The sequence below is a fragment of the Spermophilus citellus genome (genome assembly GCF_964194105.1).
Source record: "Spermophilus citellus genome assembly, chromosome: 2".
In the NCBI taxonomy this organism is placed as follows: Eukaryota; Metazoa; Chordata; class Mammalia; order Rodentia; family Sciuridae; genus Spermophilus; species Spermophilus citellus.
In genome coordinates, this window is record NC_138183.1 from 10,060,514 (window position 1) to 10,081,828 (window position 21,315).

General features: G+C 38.7%; 1 protein-coding gene across 5 annotated transcripts in view; it reads right to left on the reverse strand.

Moving 5' to 3' along the window:
* GAPVD1 (GTPase activating protein and VPS9 domains 1) overlaps positions 1–21,315 on the reverse strand; it is a 93,144-nt gene that overhangs the window by 61,404 nt on the left and 10,425 nt on the right. The window contains exon 2 of one of the 5 annotated variants that reach the window (XM_081281922.1): positions 11,787–11,849. The exons of the other annotated variants lie outside the window; for them this stretch is intronic. The gene's annotated coding sequence lies outside the window, so the exon portion shown is untranslated. The remainder of the gene's footprint in view (positions 1–11,786; positions 11,850–21,315) is intronic. 5 annotated transcript variants of the gene reach the window in all.

Consider the following 21,315-nt stretch of genomic DNA (forward strand, 5'->3'; position numbering starts at 1 on the left):
TCTAATATAAAACTTCCCAATCCTTCCCAAGACCCCTTTAAAATCCATTGACTTCCTAATAGTGTCAGAATATATTAAAACATCTGCAGATATCAGCTGGGAGTCTGTGTGCTCAATTAAGGTTGCCCCTTAATTAAATCTCTATGTTCCCAATAACAGAAATCAAATGGAAACACCAGAAAACTCTGCATGTATTTGGCAAGAAAATCCCTCTGCTTTTTCTCACCCTTCACCAAGACCACCAAAACTTACTCTGGCCCAACCAGGTCTAAGGTCTAAAATTAACCTGCCTTTACTTATTTTCATGTCCTCCACCCAAGAAGCCCAGAAATCCCAATACTTCATCCTGCAGAACCCAATTCCTAGACAGCTTACCTCCTCTAACCTCACCTCCTGCCCTACTCATCAATTCCATCCTTTTCAGTTACACTTGCAGCACAAATTCAAAGATCAGAAAATTCCCTGTAACTTGAACCTTTTCTGGAAAGAAACCCCTTTACCTTCTTGCTTTAACTGAATCCTGGTTTCTCCACAGGAACATTGCTTCTTTTATACACCTGTCAGGCATAGATGTTTCCTCTCCCACACCCTTCACTTCACACTCTTACAAGCACTTTCACACCATTCTCCCTTCCTCATTATTAAAAAACCCAGCTTTGACTCTCATATGATCAGACTATATCACTGCAGTCATATGCTACAATCTTTCCTTACACCCCCAATCACCAACAGTCACATGACCCTACCATGACTTTCAAGTTGTTAATCCTACCACCTTTTTAAATTCACCCATCCCTGTCTTACCTACTAACATAAATCCAATGGCAAACATTTTTTTTAATTTGTTCAGATTAGTTATACAAGAGAGTAGAATGCATTTTGACACATTGTACACAAATGGAGCACAAGTTCTCATTTCTCTGGCTGCACACATTGCAGAGTCACACCATTTGTGCAATCATACATGTACATAGGGTAATAATGTCTGTCTCATTCCACCATCCTTCCCACCCCCACGACCCTTCTCCTCCCCTCTGCCCAATCCAAAGTTCCTCCATTCTTCTCTACCCATCCAGTCACCCATTTTGAATAAGCTCAATTTGCCCCTCATTATACCACAATCCCAGTAAAATCCAATGCTCTGCCTTATTGACACCTGTGGATAGGAAAACACACATACACTTGGTCCCACTAACATCACTTTCAATTCATGAACATAAACTCCAGATGGAACTTCATTGCTGCACAGCGTGCACTCTTACTTCCAGTTCATCCACCGCTCTCCTTCTCTCCAGTCACTAAATTCATATCATCCTCTCCACAAACCCAATACCTCTTCATTCTCCACAAACCCAACCATCATTATTCTCAACTCTTTGATTTCTACCTAAGAAAACTGAAGCAACAAGATTTTCCACAGTACCATATACATATATGTATGCATACACACACACACACACACACACACACACACATTTGTACGTGTGTGTTTGTGTGTGTGTATGGTGAGCTCTCTTTTACTCTGAATGAACTGCCTTGCCTTTGCTGGTCAAAACCAACCCTTTTGCCGGGCACAGTGGAGCACGCCTATAATTCTATTAGCTCAGGAGGCTGAGGCAGGAGGATCACAAGTTCAAAACCAGCCTCGGTAAGAATGAGGTGCTGAGCAACTCTGTGAGATCCTGTGTCTAAATAAAATACAATAGGGCTGGGGATGTGGCTCAGTGGTCAAGTGCCCTCAGTTCAATCTCTTGTACACATACACACACACTCACACACACACACACACACACACACACACACACACACACACTTGGAGCACCCCAAGGCTAGACACTCAGACTTCACTCTTTTCTTTCTATACACTGCCCAGGTAATCTCATTCAGTCTCATGGTTCTGCCATCAAAATACTGATGACAGAGGCTGGGGCTAGGGCTCAGCAGTGGAGCACTTGCCTAGCACTGCGAGGTCCTGGGATCAATCCTCAGTACCACATAAAAATAAATAAATAAAATAAAGGTATCCTGTCCAACTACAACTAAAAAATAAATATTAAAAAAAAATACTGGGGGGATGGGGATGTGGCTCAAATGGTAACGCGTTCGTTTGGCATGCACAGGGCACTGGGTTCGATCCTCAGCACCACATAAAAATAAAATAAAGATATTGTGTCCACCAAAAACTAAAAAATAAATATTAAAAAATTCTCTCTCTTTAAAAAAAAAAGAAAGAAAAGAAATACTGGGGCTGGGGCTGTAGCCCAGTGGCAAAGCGCCTGCCTAGCATGCGTGAGGCACTGGGTTCGATCCTCAGCACCACATAAATAAATAAAATAAAGGCATTCTGTCCATCTACAACTACAAAAAATTAAAAAATACTGATAACAGTTAGGCATGGTGGTGCACACCTCTAATCTCAGTGACTTGGGAGGAGGAAGGAGGAGGATTATAAATTCAAAGCCAGCTTCAGTAATTTAGTAAGATTCTGTCTCAAAATAAAAAAAAAAAAATAAAAAGGGCTGGGGATATAGCTCAGTACTAGGATACTCTAGTTCAATCCCCAATACGGGGTGGGGGAGGGGGACTGACAACTTGCCAATTAATTTCACCAGTCTTAAACTTTTATCCTGAATACCAAATCTGTATATGCAACTGCCTACTCAGCATCTCAAACTAAACGTTCAAAATGAAACTATCTCCTCCTGCAAAAAACTCCCCATCCCCACCCCAAAACACAGCCTTCTTCAACTCTATCAACGGCAATTCCCTTCTTCCAATTGTTCAGACCAAAAAATTGTGTCATCATTTTTACTCCTTTTCCTTGTTCCCTGCATATTTTGTCTAGACAAGATTGTCCTTTGGTGGGTGAGGGAAAAACAAAACAAAACAAAAAAAGAAGTGAACAGTAATAAAATTATCTTTAAATGTTAATTAAAATACATGTACTATACTGAAAACATTAAAAATCACATCTGTGAGTTTCATGAAAGACTTAAAGGAAAAATGGTGCTCATAATTTTTAATCATTCCTTACATTCAAGAGGATAATTTCCAATTCCTTAGCTTAGTGTTCAAGGCCCAATCCTATTTTACACTATTTCCTTATTTTAAAACAGTTGAGTAAGACAGGCCTTCTCATTTTTTTTTTTTTTTTACTATTTTATTTTAGCCCTTTGGGTATAGACCGAGGAGTGGGATAGCTGGGTCAAATGGTGGTCCCATTCCCAGTTTTCCAGGGATTCTCCATACTGCTTTCCATATTGGCTGCACCAATTTGCAGTCCCACCAGCAATGTATGAGAATGCCTTTTTCCCCAAATCCTCTCCAACACTTACTGTTGTTTGTATTCTTAACAGCTCCCATTCTAACTGGAGTGAGATGAAATCTTTTTTTTTTTTTGGAGAGAAGAGAGAGAGAGAGAGAGAGAGAGAGAGAGAGAGAGAATTTTTAATATTTATTTTTTAGTTTTTGGCAGACACAACATCTTTGTTTGTATGTGGTGCTGAGGATCGAACCCAGGCCGCACGCATGCCAGGCGAGCGCGCTACCGCTTGAGCCACATCCCCAGCACCAAGATGAAATCTTTTTTTTAAAAAAAATATTTATTTATTTGTGTATCTTTAGTTTTAGGTGGATACAATAGTTTGCTTTTATGTGGTACTGAGGATCGAACCCAGTGCCTCATGCATGCTAGGCGAGCGCTCTGCCACTTAGCCATCACCCCAGCCCCAAGATGAAATCTTAAGAGTAGTTTTGATTTGCATTTCTCTAATTGCAAAAGATGAACATTTTCTCATATATTTGTTGATTGACTGTATATCACCTTCTGAGAAGTGTTCAGTTCCTTGGCCCATTTATTGATTGAGTTATTTGTTTTTTTTCTCGGGTATTTTTTTTTTTTTTTAGAGAGAGTGAGAGAGGGGAGAGAGAGAGAGAGAATTTTCAATATTTATTTTTCAGTTCTCGGCGGACACAACATCTTTGTTGGTATGTGGTGCTGAGGATCGAACCCGGGCCGCACGCATGCCAGGCGAGCGTGCTACCGCTTGAGCCACATCCCCAGCCCGAGTTATTTGTTTTTGTTGTTGTTTTTGTTTGGTTGGTTGGTTGTGGTTTTTTTTTTTTTTTGGTGTTAAGATTTTTTTAGTTCTTTCTATATCCCAGAGATTAATGCTCTATCTGATGTGCATATGGTAAAAATTTGTTCCCTATTGTAGGCTCTCTATTCACTTCACTGATTGTTTCTTTTGCTGAGAAGCAGCTTTTTAGTTTGAATCCATCCCATTTATTGATTCTTGATTTTAATTCTTGTGCTATAGGAGTCTTATTAAGGAAGTTGGGGCCTAATCCCACATGATAAAGATTAGGGCCTACTTTTTCTTTTAATAGGCGCAGTGTCTCTGGTTTAATTCCTAGGCCCTTGATCACTCTGAGTTTTGTGCATGGTGAGAGCTAGGAGCTTAATTTCATTATTTATATATATATAAATGAGATGTTGATGGACCTTTATTTTATTTGCTTATCATATGTGGTGCTAGGAATCGAACACAGTGCCTCACACATATGAGGCAAGTGCTCTATTGCTGAGCTACAACTTCAGCCCCTTAATTTCATTTTGTTGCATATGGATTTCCTGTTCTCCCAGCACCATTTGTTGAAGATGCTATCTTTTCTCCAATGTATGTTTTTGGTGCCTTTGTCTAATATAAGATAACTGTAATTATGTGGGTTAGTCTCTGTGTCCTCTATTCTCATACCATTGGTCTACAAGTCTATTTTGGTGCCAATACCATGTTATTTTTGTTACAACATTGCTCTATAGTATTGTTTAAGGTCTGGTATAGTGATGCCACCTGCTTCACTCTTCTTGCTAAGGACTGCTTTAACTATTCTGGGTCTCTTAATTTTCCAGATGAATTTCATGACTGCTTTTTCTATTTCTATGTACTGGGATTTTGATTGGAATTGCATTAAATCTGTATAATGCTTTTGGAAGTATGGTCATTTTGAGTATTAATTCTGCCTATCTAAGAACAAGGTAGATCTTTCCATCTTCTAAGGTCTTCTTTCTTTCTTTCTTTCTTTAGTGTTCTATAGTTTTTCAAGTTGATTCCCAAGTATTTTGTTTTATTTTTTTTTTAGGCTATTATAAATGGGGTAGTTTTCCTCATTTTCCTTTCAGAGGATTTGTCACTGATATACAGAAATGCCTTTGATTTATAGGTATTGATTTTATATTCTGCTACTTTGCTGAGAGCCATAGCCGAGTCAGAATGACGCATGGCATTTTTGCCAGAACGGAGTGGTTGAGAGGTGACACCAGCAAGCCATTTAGATGATAATGGTTACGTTAAGCTATGTATATTAGACCCCTGCTGTCCGCCTGGGCCTGCTACTTTGGAGTCCTGCTACTTTGGAGTTCTCTTGGGGATTCCCGGAGAGTTCCCATTGGTTGGGGAAGTGCCAGAGGAGGGATTTCCGGTTGGTGGTTGCTGGAGGAGCCAGTTTGGGGAAGTTCCCAGGAGCGTGTGTGGAGTGTGCTGGTGGAGTTCAGAAATAAAGTTTGTTCCTGCTTCAGTAGCTCGTGATTTGTGCCCAGCCAGACTGCACCACTACTTTGCTGAATTTATTTACTAGTTCTAGAACTTCTCTGGTGGAATTATTTTGGGTCTTCTAGGTATAGAATCATATAATCAGCAAACAGTGCTAATTTCAGTTCTTCTTTTCCTATCTGTATCTTTCGTCTGTTTAATTGCTCTGGCCAGTGTTTCAAGAACTATGTTAAATACAAGTGATGAAAGAGGGCATCTCTGCCTTGTTCCAGTTTTTAGAGGGAATGCTTTCAATTTTTCTCCATTTAGAATCATGTTGGCCTGGGGCTTAGCATACCCATTTTTATTTTCAATTCAACTTCATTTTTATATCAGGCCCATCTAATCTACATCCTCTAATTTCCAAGCCCTAACTCAATAAAACCTTCCTTCCCTCCCATACAGGCTATCCCCCAGTGACAAATCCCAATTCTGAACTCATGAAGCACTCACTATTCATATCACTAACTTGACACTGGTTCTATTTTTTTTTTCCATCTGTAGTTTCTACATCCTATCTTTTCAGCAAGAAAGAAGGTCCCTTCAAAGTCCGAGAGCATATCTTAGACCTATGAGTTTTGCCCCATCCAAATATCATGGCCAAACACAAGAAATTCTTAATACGCCTCTGCTTAGACTTGCATTGTCACAAACTGCTGTGGAAAAAGAGCATGAATAATATCAAGGAATTTTAAAATGAACACTAGGTATACGTAAAAATAATATATAATTTTTCCTAAAATTTGTAAGCATTTTTCTGATTAGGGGATGGATACTAGGGATTGAACCCAGGGGTGCTTTACCGCTGACCGCTGAGCTATATCCCAGTCCTTTTCATTTTGAGGGAGGGTCTCTCTAAGTTGCTAAAGGGCTCATTAAATTGCTGAGACTGGCCTCCAACTTTGATCCTCCTACCTCAGCCTCCTAAACCACTGGGATTACAGGCATGATCCACTAGCTCATTTATTTTTGAAATGGTCAAAAACTAGACTTTGACCACTTAAGTTTAATACCACTTACCACTTTTTCTACAAAAATAAAATAAAGCTAGAGTGGTATAATCCCAGCTATAATTCTACTCCGGAGGCTGAGGCAGGAAGATTGTAAATTCAAGGCCAGTCTCAGCAACTTAGTAAGACCCTATCTCAAAACAAAATATAGAAAGGGCTGGGAATGAGGGCTGGGGTTGTGGCTCAGTAGTAGAGTGCCCGCCTGGCATATGCAAGGCCCTGGGTTTGAACCTCAGCACCACATAAAAATAAATAAATAAGATAAAGGTACTGTGTCCAACTACAACTAAAAAATAAATATTAAAAAAATTCGGGCTGGGTATGTGGCTCAAGCAGTAGTGCGCTCGCCTGGCATGCGTGCGGCCTGGGTTCGATCCTCAGCACCACATACCAACAAAGATGTTGTGTCCGCCGAGAACTAAAATAAATAAATAAATTCTCTCTCTCTCTCCCCCCCCTTTCCTCTCTCTTAAAAAAATTCTTTCAGGGCTGGGGATGTGGCTCAAGCAGTAGCGCGCTTGCCTGGCATGCGTGCGGCCCAGGTTCGATCCTCAGCACCACATACCAACAAAGATGTTGTGTCTGCCGAGAACTAAAAAATAAATATTAAAAATTCTCTCTCTCTCTCTCTCTCTCTCTCTCTCCTCTCTTTAAAAAAAAAAAAAAAAGAAAAACAACATTAGGTGAAAACTGAAGAAATCTGACTATAGTATGAACTTTATAGTAAATAATTATATATCAATATTAGTTCACTCTTTGTAACAAGCACACCATTTATTTATTTATTTATTTATTTATTTATTTATTTATAGTTGGACAACACCTTTATTTTACTTATTTTTTTTTAATGTGGTGCTAAGAATCGAATCCAGTGCCTTGCCCATGCTAGGTGAGCACTCCACTGCTGAGCCACAATCCCAGCCCCCAAGTACACCATATTAAGGTAAAACATTAGTAATAAACGGAATTTGGTACTGGGTCTAAAGGGTTCTCTGTATTTAATTTTCCTATAAATTTTAAACTGTTCTAAAAAATAAAATCTTAAATTTTTTAATTACACAAATAATATACTTCTAACTTCAAACATCCAATTTAGCAACTATTTTCAGTAAGAAAACTTAAACAAACTTGAGAAAAGAATTTGAACACTGTAATTTATCACAATCTCTAAAAACCATCACCTAGAAAAGGGACAAGCTACCATGTGATGTTCTAGAACTCATTAACATCTGGTAATATACTGCAAGGTTTTAATAATCACACAAAAATGTTCTTTTAGTTAACTGTGATCAGAAACGAAATACATAAATCTGACACAAAACTTCCATAACTCTACTACTTTTTGCACTAATTTCTGCTGTACTAAAGGAAGGCAAATATATTTCCTTTTCTTGTTTAAGAAAATCCGGGTGGACTGAGATTGTAGCTCTGTGGTAGAGTGCTTGCCTAGCATGTGTGAGACACTGGGTTCAATTCTCAGCACCACATATGAATAAATGAATAAAATAAAGTCCATCAACTATATTTATAAATTTTTTTTAAAAAAGTACACCAAGTGTGGTGGCGCACACCTATAATCCCAGAGGCTTGGGAAGTTGAGGCAGAATTTCGAGTTCAAAGCCAGCCTCAGCAAAAGCGAGGCACTAATCAACTCAGTGAGACTCTGTCTCCAAATAAAATACAAAATAGGGCTGGGGATACAACTTAGTGGTTGAGTGCCCCTGAGTTCACTCCCAAGTACCCCCTCAAAAAAAATTTTTTTTTAAATAAACACTTTACCACCCTATTATACCCCCAGCCTAAAAGATATGCTTTTTTTAATATTTTATTTTTTAGTTATAGGTGAACACAATATCTTTATTTTATTTTTATGTGGTGCTGAGGATGGAACCCAGGCCTCATGCATGGTAAGCGAGCTCTCTACCTCTGAGCCACAACCCCAGCCCCCTAAAAGATATTCTTAATCACAATTTACACCTGGGGAAATTGAAAAATTTAAGTATTTTCCCAAAATCAAATTAGTTACTAGCAAAGTTAAGAACAGAATCCAAGTACATCTGGCTTCAGAAATCAGTTTTAATGACCAAGCCAATCATCTTTTAATAATGAATGCTTTAATTTATGGTCAAGGTTACTACTTATAATAGCCTCACTCTTTCTTCAACTACTAATATATAAGTCAGCAGGAGTATAACTTTCTTGGAAAGTATCCAATTGCCTGACAAAGTAGCTGGACTTCAGGACCAAGTAAATTCTCTCAAATTCTAAGTTAAAATGCTACATGGAAGTATATAAAAAGTTCTAAGGAATTAATACAGAATGATGCCAAGATAATAAACACACTCAGCCATACACAACAGGTCCTCCATATATTTTAAGACTTAAATATACTAATAAAGTTCTGGATAGGAAGATTCTAAAGAATAATGCAATTAACATAAAACTTGCTATATAGCCACGCATGGTGTGCACACCTGTAATCCCAGCTACCAGGCAGGGGGAGAACTAAGGCAAGAGGATCACAACTTCAAAATCAGCGTGGACAACTTAGTGAGACCTTGTCTCAAATTTTTAAAATGTCTAGAGATAAAGCTCAGGGTAGGACACTTACCTAGCATGTAGAAGGTCATGGGTTCAATCCTGAGTACTCCCCATACACAAAACATATCCAAAAAACAAACTCCATATCTATGGCCGGGGGAGAAGGGGGGAGAGACACACTATCAAAAAAGTCATTAAAGCCAGACATGGTGGTGCACACCTGTAATCCCAGCACCTTGGGAGGCTGAGGCAGGAGAATCACAAGTTCAAGGCCAGCCTCAGTACCTAGCAAGATTCTTTCTCAGAACAAAAAGTAAAAAGAAGTAAAAAGGGCTGGGGATGTAGCTCAGTAGTAGAATGCCTCTGGGTTTGCTCACCAGTACCACCACTACCACCAAAAAAATAAGGCTTGGAAAAAATAAGATTATGCAACTAAAAGATTAAGCATAGGAAAGATTTTTTTTTTTTAGAGAGAGAGAGAGAGTGAGAGAATGAGAGTGAATGAGTGAGAGAGAGAGAGAGAGAGAGATTTTTTAATATTTATTTTTTAGTTTTCGGCGGACACAACATCTTTGTTTGTACGTGGTGCTGAGGATCAAACCCGGGCCGCACGCATGCCAGGAGAGCGCGCTACCGCTTGAGCCACATCCCCAGCCCCATAGGAAAGATTTTTATATACCGATGGCTACATTGCCATAGAACTGTCATTTTAAAAATTACACTGCCAGGTGCAGTGGCATAGGCCTGTAATCCCAGCAACTTGGGAGGCTGAGGCAGGAGGATATAGTAAGTTTGACCCCAGTCCCAGCAACTTTATGAGACCCTGTCTCAAAATAAAAAATAAAAAGGTCTGAGGATATTGTTCAGTCAATAGTAAAGCACCTCTGGGTTCAATCCCCAGTATCAATAAATAAATAATTAAAATTATAGACACACTTTTCCTCATAGTATTTAACATTCCTATTAATGTGATAAGACGAAAAAGGACATGATACCATTTTTTGTGACCTGCTACAATGTTATCTCTGGTGTTCTGTCAATCAAATAATTTTAACATGAGCTTCTTAATTACCCAACACTTTTCAGTGATCTAACCAATCCATATAAGAGAACAGTGCTCCTTGCAAAATTTTTTTATAGATACCATGCTGAATTACAATGATTTGTCTACACTTGTTTCTCCTTACAACACATATCTCCTTTAGTGCTAGAACATTTCTTATTCATTTTATAATGTTTTATTAAATTTCATTATCTAAAAATTGCCAGGTAATAACATACTAATATAATAAATTAACTCTCTTTCCAAAAAACTGAGACAAATACAATAAACTTTAATACTTCCTTCACTCATATATTCAATGAATGTTTATTATTAAATACCTACTATGTGCTAGGCAGTGATGAACAAAATAGACAAGGTCTGCCCTTAAGGGGCTCATGTTCTCTTAGGGACATACAACATTCTAATGACAACTTCAACTGTTTCTCACAAGACAGTCTTCTGTGTACCCTCTTTTTAGATGTTCTGCCTACTCCTTTCATTGGTCTGTTCGATCCCATGTAGGCATCTGGCACAGCTCAACACAACAGAGGCTTAAGCCACCATTTCCTTGACTCAGACACGTCCTCATTTGGGCCCATCTCTCCCACTGGAATTTCACACTGTTTGCAGCAAAATGTGTTTTCACAACAAAATTCCCAAGTTCCCCAAAGTAGGTACATACCCATCTTGTTACCCTCCATAACTTAGCACAGTGACTGGCCTATAGCAGGTGCTGAATAAATGTTTCAGTTTATAAATAATTAATTGCACCACAAAAAATAAATAAAATAAAGATATTGTGTTCAACTAAAAAAAAAAACTAAAGAAAAGTTGAGGCTGTAGCTCAGTGGTAGAGTGCTTGCCTCGCATGCACAAGGCCCTGGGTTCCATGAACAATGAAGAATAAAGGGCAATGCTTCAGATTAAAAATTAGCCATGCTGGGCTGGGGTTGTGGCTCAGGGGCACAGTGCTTGCCTAGCATGTGTGAGGCCCTGGGTTCAATTCTCAGCACCACATAAAAATAAACAAATTAAATAAAAGTATTGTGTCCAACTACAACTAAAAAATAAATAAATATTTTTTAAAAATTAGCCATGCTGTTGCTAAATAGTTCCAAAATGATTAAAAAACAGCAACCAGGGCTGGAGATGTGGCTCAAGTAGTAGCGCGCTCGCCTGGCATGCATGCGGCCCGGGTTCGATCCTCAGCACCACATACAAACAAAGATGTTATGTCCACCGAAAACTAAAAAATAAATATTAAAACTCTCTCTCTCTCTCTCAAAAAAAAAAAAAAAAAAAAAAAAAAAAAAAAAAAAAAAAAAACCTACTTGGGCTCAAATCTCAGCTTTGCCACTCAGTAGCCTTACAATACTGGGCTAGTTGTTTTATTTCTCTATGCCTAGCTTTCGTCATCTGCAAATAGATAAAAGACAACCTAATATACCTAATATATAAGATATGTTCACAGAACAGAATTCTGAAAGTTAAATAGTTAAGGTGTGTAAAGCATTTAGCAAACACATATAATGTTAACTATAATTCTGGGGGAAAAAAAGAAAAACTTTAAATCAGACATAAATGTATGTGTATACATACCATGTGGGGAAGAAACTTGCTAGGCATGGTGGTGTACTCCTGCAATCCCAGCAACTTGGGAGGCTGAGAAGAGGATCACAAGTTTGAGGCCAATGTGGGCAATTTATTTTGAAGCAATTTAGTGGCTCAGAATAAAAATAAAAAGGACTTAAAGATGTAGCTCAGTGGCAGATCCCCAGTACTGCACAAAAAAGAAAAGCTTTCATATTAGCATTTTTTAAAACAAAGAACATTGATTACTTTAGTAATTAAAAAAAAATAACAACCCAGACACAGTGGTGCACACCTATACCAGCTACTCAGGAGGCTGAGACAAGAGGTCAAATGTCAAAAGCCAGCCTTAGTAACTCAGCAAGACCCTGTCTCAAAATAAAACATAAAAAGGGCTGGGATGTAGCTCAGAGGTAATGAGCCCCTGGGTTCAACTCTTAGTATCAATAATAATAATAACAACAACTTTGCACTGAGAAGTTGTCTGCTGACAATCGCTAATGCAATTACTGAAACAGAACAAATTCTGTGAATAAAAACATATTAAAAGAAATTTTCAAGTGCAATAGAAAAGACACAGTAATTAATTTCAAAATAAGACCTACTTCAACAATAACAAGCTACAATCCAGTAAGCAGAACTGCAATGACATTAAAATTATATCCTTTTGTTTCCCAGAAGAAATAAATGATACAAAACTATCCATGCCCTGTAATCCCAGCAACTCAGGAGGCTGAGGCAGGAAGATAGTGAGTTCAAAGTAAGCCTCAGCAAAAGCGAGGCACTAAGCAACTCAGTGAGACCCTGTCTAAATAAAATACAAAATAGGGGTGGGATGTGGCTCAGTGGGCAAGTGCCCCTAAGTTCAATCCCTGGTACCCGCCAACCCATCCCCAGCCAAAACAACAAAACAAAACAAGACAAACTATCCATGCAATCTAGAAAAGGGTATCATGAACTTTCATAAATAGATAAATTTCCACTAATTTTATTAGGTTGAAATTAAATACCACTAAATTTAACTTTCTCCAATTCAACAATCTCTAATGACAACTGAGATAGATAGATATGTGTGTGTATATATATATGTATGTATATATATATAAATTTTAAAAATTTTATATTTTAGGGGCTGGGGATGTGGCTCAAGCAGTAGCGCGCTCGCCTGGCATGCGTGCGGCCCGGGTTCGATCCTCAGCACCACATACCAACAAAGATGTTGTGTCCACTGAGAACTAAAAAATAAATATTAAAAATTCTCTCTCTCGATCTCTCTCTCTCTCTCGATCTCTCTCTTTAAAAAAAAAAAAAAGAGGAAAAAAAAATTTTATATTTTATAGATGTAGTTGGTCATAATACCTTTATTTTACTTATTTATTTTTATGTGGTGCTGAGGATTGAATCCAGGGCCTCATACGTGCTAGGCGAGCAATCTACTGCTGAGCCACAACCCCAGCCCAAATTTTGAGATCAAGATGAACCAAATAACTAAGAAAAATCTAAAATCCTCAGGGGCTGGCAATGCAGCTCAGTGGTAAAACACCTGTCCAGTATTTGAGAGGCCCTGGACTGGATCTCCAGCATCACAAAAAAAATTAAAAATAAAATCCTCAGAACCCTCTGGAAATTTCTGAGAGGAACACTTCCCCACCCACATGCTTTGAGGAAGCTCTAGTCCCTGGGATAAACTTAGCTTCTTCCATAAATATAGTGGGCGTACAAAAACAACCAAATGGAGGAGCAGAAAGAGAACTCTGAGCTTCTGCTGCATTTTTGCTGAGCGATAATACTAGCAAAGCTTGCTTCAGACCCAAGAGTTCATACTCAAAATTAAAGCATGTAAGCAAACAGGCCATTATGTCTGTTTCGTTACATTTACCAGAATGGTATTTCATAAAACTGATAATATCTGTTCTTTGTATTTTTTATTTTGAGAATTAATAATTTCAAACAGTTTATACAATGACTTAGAAAAAGAGAAGGAACTTAATAAATGTTATCACTCTTATCATTACCATTATTATTAACGTTTTGAGATGATGAAATAGAAACTTACTCATAGAAGAGTTTGATTAGTTACTTTTGTCAGAATTCAACTTGTCCCATCACAACATTAAATGGTTAGATGTTAAAAACAATAAAGAATTCAAACTTAGATTCCTTGGTTCAAAAGAAGGCAACGTAGATGAAAAAAAATCTGCCAAAGGAATTAATCCACCAGGCACAGAGGTACATGGCTATAATACCAGCAGTTTTGGAGGCTGAGGCAAGAAAATTTCAAGTTCAAAGCTAGCCTCAGCTGTGGGGAGCCATTCTGACACGTGATTGGGTGACTCCCGTTAAGGGCCTGAGGCACTCTGGCTGTGTCGGAGTTATCCCGACCCTTTCCTGATGAGAGAGCCCATCCGTGTGGGGGTGTGCGTAACCACTGACCCTGGAGACCCAATCACTGACCCTGACCTTGGAGTGCAGCCCCCCCTCAACCTTCATTGGATGGAATTCTCCCCTGAATCTCTTGTTTCCCCCAAATAAAAGGCTGATCCCCGGCGTGTTCGCTCTCTCTCTCTCCTGCTAGCCCAGAGTAATCCTCGCTGCCCTGCTGAGCGGCTGGAGGCAGGGAAACAGGGAGACCGAGCCGTCTCGGACCTAGCATTAAAATAAGGTACTGTCTGTGTGTTTTATTTTGATCTCTTCTAACTAACTGAATGCCAGAACCTCATTAATGAAACCACTGCGCAGGCCGCGTGGTAGAATTGGCGCCCAACGTGGGGCATTCTGAATTAGTTAGATTGAGTGGGAACGCACGCTAAAAAGATTAAGGGAAAGAAATAAGAGAAAGGAAGATAAGGAAATAGAAATAAAGAAATAAAGAGAAAATAAAGGAAAGTAAGGAATAAAGAATAAAGAAAAGAAAGAGGGTCACAAAAGTAATAAAGAGGATAAAGAAAATAAAAATAAGATAAGAGAAAGAAAAAAGTGACATTTGAGTCACAAAAGTACCAGGAAATATTGAAGGAAAGAGACGTTAATTTACTTAAAATGGGAAATTCTACTTCTTCGGATAAGGAAATGTATCTAACTATTTTAGACAGTATAATTAATCAGAAAGGAAAACAGATAAAGAAAACTCAGTTATTGCAATTCTTAAAGATTGTAGGTGAATATTGTCCTTGGTTTTGTGACCAAGAGTCTCCAAATTTACTTACTTGGGAGAAATTAGGAAGAAAGTTACAGAGAGTTTGTCTTTCTACTGAAATACCTGGAGGCATAAAGAATATACAGAAAACTTGGACGGCCCTAGAAATTTGTCTCTTTGAATACATGGACCAGAGTCCGTGGCCACCAGAAGAGCTTCTGAGAGGTATTCAAAGAGCCATTAGGTCTATTCAAATGGAAAATCAGCCTGAGGCTAAGTTAATTTCCTTTCCTTTGAGCCGTTTTAAAACAAAAGCGCTAGGAACTAAAACAAAGGTTAGAAATGTGCAAGCTAGCCCGCAGACAGATTATACAGAACAGCATGATAAAGAAGAAGCATCTCTAATCTTGGAGAGCCCTCCAGAAGTGGTAACCAATCTTCCTGGAGAGGAAAATACAAAGGAAACTCCTAGCGGGGCTCAGGTTTCTTCTCAGCCACGTGAGTTAGAAACCCAAATTCCAAATGGCGATAGTACAGAGTCTGATAGCAGCTCGCAGTCTGAGGAAGAAGAATTAGACATAGAAACTCAGGACTTAGAGAGAAATTTTAATAGATTGCATTTAGCACCACCTGCCCAAGCTTTTAAAATTCAGCCGATACCTACTAGAAGAACCAAATTTAACAGGTGTGCTGAATTAAAGATGACTTTTCTTACCCCAGTTCAGCAAGGTATTAAGAAGGCTCAAGAAATGGGGGAAGATACTACTGGTTTTCACCTCTTTCCAGTTTTTGAGCAAACTGATGAGCAAAATCAGAGAGTTAGAATTCATGCTGTAATTCCATTTAAAACTATCAAGGAATTAAAAAATGCATGTGAAACGTACGGCCCAAATTCGCCTTTTGTTCAGAGTCTGATAGAAAATATCTGCTCACAACCCCTTCCTCCTAGTGACTGGGTTTTTTTAGCCAGATCTTGTTTGAGCGGGGGAGATTACTTACTTTGGAAAACTTACTGGACTGATTTTTGTAATGAACAGGCAGAAAGAAACAGAAGACAGGGCATAGAAACGCCAGTAACGATGTTTTTAGGGACTGAAGATTTTGCTGATTTAGAAAGACAGTTAAATTATGATTTTGTAGTGTACAATCAAATAACTGATTGTGCAAAACGTGCCTGGAGGCAAATTGTCCCCAAGGACAAGTCCAATTTAGTTCTTACCAAAATCAGACAAGGTGCCAGTGAGACTTATTCAGATTTCGTAGCCCGACTATATCAGACTGCGAACAGGTCCATCGGAGACCCAGGAACTAGCGAATTTATTGTTAGACAATTGGCTTTTGAGAACGCAAACAAAATTTGCCAAGATGTTCTCCGCCCCCATCGTAAGAAAGGAACAATTTCTGAGTACATTCGCTTGTGTTCTAACTTAGATTCCACTCAGTTGCAAACGGTAGCCTTAGCAACAGTATTAAAGGAAACTTTGGGGCCACAAAATTCAGTTCAGAAGTCCCGCAGCAAGTGTTACGTTTGCGGAAAACCCGGTCATTTCGCCTACGAATGTCGCCAACGCAAATTTAGGTTTAGGGCTCCATCTACTGGCGATAATAGATATTGCAGGACTCGGCGCCACGTGGTTGATTCGGGTGGCGCAGATGAGCCCGCCTTCTCGCCACAAGTATTTCCTCCTAGCGAGGGGACAAAAAACTTCCGTTCGGCCCCTCCCCGGGCCCAGAAACAATATGGGGAAACGTCGCACAGTGTGACGTCACTAGCGGCGCCAACCAGGACAGTCCGCGATTTTTACCGGAGCAGAGACATGGATCACAGACAGTTTTCTTAGGACCTTCAGAGACAGTTGAATTAGATCCTGAAACGGGACCAACACAAATCCCTACTGGGATTTTCGGGCCACTTCCTGAAAATACTGTAGGTTTAATTTTGGGGCGTAATAATTTAAAGGGAGCTATTGAAGTAATACCTGGTGTGATAGATTCAGAATTTAAAGGGCAATTATATGTTACTGTAAGATCCAATTATGCCCTAAGGCTCACCCCAAAGGATATTTTTGCTCAATTAATATTATTGCCTTGTGTCTCAGAAAGACACCTGCCGGCAGATTCAGTTTCTAAACCGCCAGACAGAGTATATTGGTCCCAGTTAGTGCGACAAGAACGCCCTTTATTAAAACTTAGAATTAATAATAAAAATTTCCTAGGAATAATTGACACAGGGGCTGATAGTTCAATATTGTCCAGCCGATTTTGGCCCAAGACATGGCCTCTGCATACAGCCTCAGCTAATCTAGAAAGAATAGGAAAAATTTCACAGCCTGCTCAAAGTGCCAACTATCTCCGTTGGGAAGATTCTGATGGGAACAGTGGAATATTTAAGCCTTATGTGTTAGAGTCTTTACCAGCTAATCTATGGGGAAGAGATATACTAGCCAAAATGGGACTGCTACTAGTCACCCCAAATTCTATAAGGTCAATTGAAGAAATTAATCAGAGGTATTTTCCTGGAGATGATAGGAAAAACTTTCAGGAAGAATATCTGTTTACAAGCCAGTCTACACGGCAAGGATTAGTAAATACTTCAGGACAAAATTTTTATTAGGGGCACTGAGTACTTCCCCGATCCTTAAGACAGCTGAAAAAATTACATGGCTCACAGAAGAGCCTATTTGGATTTCTCAGTGGCCCATCTCAGGGGAAAAACTTAAAATAATTCATAGATTAGTTGAGGAACAACTTCAAGCTGGTCATATTGAACCAACACTTAGCCCTTGGAATACACCTATTTTTGTTATTAAGAAAAAGTCAGGAAATTGGAGATTATTACAGGATTTAAGGGCGATAAATCAGGCAATTCGGCCTATGGGATCATTACAGCCAGGACTTCCCTCCCCCACAGCCATTCCTTTAGATTACAGCTTGATGGTAATAGATTTAAAAGACTGTTTTTTCTCTATAAGGTTACATCCTGAAGATTGTGAAAAATTTGCTTTCACTGTCCCAGCAGTTAATTTTAAGGAACCTGTTAAAAGATACTGCTGGAAAGTCCTTCCTCAGGGAATGCGTAATAGCCCTACCCTGTGTCAGAAATATGTTGATCAGGCAATAGATCCCATTAGAAATAGCTTCCCTGATGCATACATTATTCATTTTATGGATGATATATTATTGGCCCATGCTAATTCAGAAGTACTTTCAGAAATTTTTACTCAGTTAGAGACCTCACTTACAACTATGGGTTTAAGTGTAGCTCCTCAAAAAATTCAAAAGGTATCTCCTTTTCAATATCTAGGTCAGATAATTCAAGGGAGTACAATCCGTCCTCAAAATCTTCAGATAAGAGTTAAAGAGTTACGTACCCTTAATGATTTTCAAAAACTATTAGGAGATATTAACTGGCTAAGACCATCCTTAAAGTTAACTACTTCTGAGTTAAGTCCTTTATTTCAGATATTACAAGGAAATCCTTCTCCAACCTCTCCACGTCAACTAACTTTGGAGGCCAAAGCAGCCTTAAGGAAAGTGAAAATTGCAATTAAAAATGCACAGCTTACTAGAATAGATCCTAAAGAAATACTGTATTTATTAATATTTCCAACTGAACATACCCCAACAGGAGCCATATGGCAAAAATTAGGAGTTATTGAATGGATTTACTTATCTCATTCCCCTCAAAAGACATTAACACTTTTTCATGATTCTACAGCTCAATTAGTGATTAAGGGTAGAACTAGGATTTTACAATTAATTGGATCTGAGCCTGATATCATAATTATTCCATTTTCTGTTCAACAGACTAATTGGCTTTTTCAAACTTCTAGTTCATGACAGATAGCTTTTGCAGATTTCCCTGGCCAGATAGATAGCCATTATCCTCGTGATAAGATTGTACAATTTGCATCATTAACATCACTTATTTTTCCAAAGATTGTACTTTCCCATCCAATAGAGGGAGCTTTATCGGTGTTCACAGATGGTTCCAGCTCTGGTAAGGCAGGTTTCTTCAGCCGTGTTCATACAGAGGTAATACAAACTTCTTATACTTCAGCTCAAAGGGCAAAACTTCAAGCCCTGATTTTGGCCTTAGATTATTTTTCAAATGAGCCTATTAATATCTATTCTGACAGCTTATATGCAGTCAGAGTTACCAAAAATATTGAAACCTCAGTTATTGGGTTTACTTCATCACAGGAGTTATTTAAATTATTTCATAATTTACAAAAGACAGTGCTAATGAGGAAGTACCCATATTTTATTGGACATATCCGAGCACATTCTAGCCTCCCTGGACCTTTGGTTGCAGGTAATGATAATATTGATAAATTAGTAGCTTTTTGTCAACAGATGTCTTCATATGACTGTGCCCTAGCTTCCCATTCCTTGCATCATCAAAATGCTTCTAGCTTACGTAAAAAATTCAGTATTACCAGAGAACAGGCTCATCAGATTGTAAGCCAATGCCCTAAGTGTGTTATTTACACTCCATCTCTGCCATCAGGGGTAAATCCCCGTGGTTTAAAACCAAATCAAATATGACAAATAGATGTAACTCATATTCCTCAATTTGGTAAGCAATGTTATGTGCATGTCATAGTGGACACTTATTCTAGATTTATTTTTGCCACAACACGTACTAAGGAAAATACTCAACATGTAATTTCTCATTGCTTAGCAACTTTTTCTGTTTTAGGGTGTCCTATGCAGATTAAAACAGATAATGCTCCAGCTTATGTAAGCTCTGCTTTTCAACAATTTTGCCAAGAGTTTCAAATTAATCATAAAACAGAAATTCCTTATAACCCCCAAGGTCAAGCCATTGTAGAACGAGCTCATTTATCTATTAAACTTCAATTACAAAAATTAAAAAGGGGGAATAAGATAATGACTCCCCAAAATAGCCTTAATCATGCCTTATTTGTTTTAAATTTTTTAAACTGTGACACAGAAGGTCACACTGCTGCTGAGAGGCAAATGTCTCCCTCGGTGACAGGCCCTTTAGGCAGAGTTCTGTGGAAAGATTTACAGACTGGTCAGTGGAAGGGCCCAGATCCGGTAATATCATGGGGCCGAGGGCATGCTTGTATTTTTCCAGAAGGTGCTTTTCGTCCTATCTGGGTGCCTGAACGTGCTATCAGACATGGAGGAGATAGAACCCAGACTCAAGCGACTGAGGATAGACACGGAGGAGCCACAACCCAGAAGGAGGAGATATCGGAAAAAGATGAAGAAAGACCAGATTGAACCAGCCGAGAAGCTGATTTCGTGGAAAGATGTGAAGAAATTGACAACCCAGGCTTCCCAAATACTTCGACGCCTAGGAAAGAACAGGACACCAGTCTTGATGGTAGCGACAGTAATTGCCCTACTGGGCTGTCAGGTAAAAGGGAATCAAGTAGACACTTATTGGACATATTTCCCAGATCCACCCCTGGTACACCCAGCTGTGTGGACTGGAGAATCTATTCCAGTATTTACTAATGACTCATTCATGATGGGAGGATTTACAGATACTCATATTACTCCCAGTCATGTGACTAGATTTAATTATTCTGGCTACAGTGCCCAATTACCTTTATGTTGGTCACATGATAAACATGCTGGCTGTCTGAAAGTATCATTTGAAGAAAAGACAGAGATTGGTAAACCTAGACTGACAAATAATTCTATTTATGGAGACTTAAAACCTAATACTAGATCAATAATTAAGATGGGACTTTCCCATAACAAGCCAGTCATTTCTGCAAAACCTCCACCAGTACCCCACTGTCCAAATAGTTCTATAATTGAAATTGGCACCTTTCCTAAATGGATGGATTGTGTAAATACCTTTCCTGTACAACATAAGATGTCTAAAGCTAGTGGGTATATTTTAGACTGGTCTCCAAAAATTGATGAGAGACAATTACGAAGAAATTCTGCTATGACACCTGCAGGATTTGTTAGTAATATTTTGACTTATAGTGAAGGAGGCATTCAAAGAGATATTTGGCGTTTAATTGCTGCCTCAGAATATTTACATTTTTCAGATAAACCTTTACCAAAATTTGTCGGCAAGAACTGTAAAGAGGGATCTTGCTATGGCCTAAGAGCCTGTGTCCAATCTCCTTATGTTTTAATTATTGGAAATGTAAAAGTTAGATGGATAGGTGATAGATATTTTGTTACTTGTAATAAGTGCAACCTAACCAATTGTATTTCTAGGTATAATGGAGGAAAAGGAGTGCTGATACTTCATCAGCCCTCTTTTGTTTTATTACCTGCTAATATTTCAGAGCCATGGTATGCTGATGCTGGTTTACAAGTCCTGCAGCAAATTCATGCCCAGCTAACAAGACCTAAACGTGCTATTGGAGTCATAATTGTTGGTGTCTTAGCACTGGTCTCATTTAT